Genomic DNA, 1,279 nt, shown 5'->3' with positions numbered 1-1,279 from the left:
TAAAGCAATATTTTTTTTTTTTTGGTTAAGTAAATCTACATTATGAGCTCAGCTATGGTTTTAAAATTTCATGTTTATGCTATTAGCCAAAAGTATGTTTACTTATCAACTGTATTTCCTAAGGCAAAGAAAAAGCAAGAAACTATAAAATGTGAATGTCTACCTTATCCTTGGTTCATCTGAAAAACACAAATAGGTGGTAGATATCGACAAACTCCAACTCATCTAAGCTTCTTAAGGGAGGGGACATTCACTGACCAAATGAGGTTGAGACAACTGCTCCAAATCACCCAGCTACTAAATGGGGGAGTTGGATTGAACCTCCAGGTAGGTTGGCACCAAAATGGAAATTTTGAATTCTTGGTGACAGCTCTGTGTGGAGAGTAACAAAAGACACCCCGTGGAAGGTTGGAGGCTTGAGAGCAGGTATACCTGTTCCCTCTGGAAGCCCCAGAGAAGAGAGTCTGGAGGGAAGACTCACCCCCACTTCTGGCAGATAAAATGATAAACAATAAATGTGAACTCATTACTAATTTTACTCTTTGCATATTACCCTTGGAAAACAAGAAGATAAGTCAAAAATGTCTAAGGTAGAATTAGCCTTTGGACGTGTGAGTGGACTTCAGCAAGAACAAGACAAGTATGTTAGAATGAGGACGGCAGCCGGACCCCCAGGAGGGATACCACCCGGGGACCAGGTGACCACTCCTCGGTACTGGCACAGCGACAGCGAGGGGCTCACTTCTCCAAGCCCTCTGCTAAGTGCCTGACAGGGACCTTCTTGTTGATCACAGGGAAACTCTAGTTCCTGAGGCCAGCCTGACTTCACAGACATACGGACAAAGGTACAGGGAGGTGCCTGAGTCCACATCACAGGCTGAGGGGAAAGAAACCAGAACCAACCTAGATAGCATATTCAAAAGAAGAGACATTACTTTGCCAACAAAGGTTCATCTAGTCAAAGCTATGGTTTTTCCAGTAGTCATGTATGGATGTAAGAGTTGGACCATAAAGAAAGCTGAGCATAAGAATTGATGCTTTTGAACTGTGGTGTTGGAGAAGACTCTTGAGAGTCCCTTGGACTGCAAGGAGATCCAACCAGTCCATTCTGAAGGAGATCAGCCCTGGGATTTCTTTGGAAGGACTGATGCTAAAGCTGAAACTCCAGTACTTTGGCCACCTCATGCGAAGAGTTGACTCATTGGAAAAGACTCTGATGCTGGGAGGGATTGGGGGCAGGAGGAGAAGGGGACGACAGAGGATGAGATGGCTGGATGGC

At 44.6% G+C, this 1,279-nt stretch overlaps 1 protein-coding gene across 2 annotated transcripts in view; it reads right to left on the bottom strand.

Moving 5' to 3' along the window:
* The window catches only part of SEMA5A (sema domain, seven thrombospondin repeats (type 1 and type 1-like), transmembrane domain (TM) and short cytoplasmic domain, (semaphorin) 5A), a 559,453-nt gene that overhangs the window by 161,799 nt on the left and 396,375 nt on the right, over positions 1-1,279 (bottom strand). The gene's annotated exons all lie outside the window — the stretch shown is intronic.

Source organism: Bison bison, unplaced genomic scaffold (assembly GCF_000754665.1).
Source record: "Bison bison bison isolate TAMUID 2011002044 unplaced genomic scaffold, Bison_UMD1.0 scf7180017864250, whole genome shotgun sequence".
Lineage (NCBI taxonomy): Eukaryota > Metazoa > Chordata > Mammalia > Artiodactyla > Bovidae > Bison > Bison bison.
This window is presented reverse-complemented; position numbering and strand designations above follow the sequence as displayed.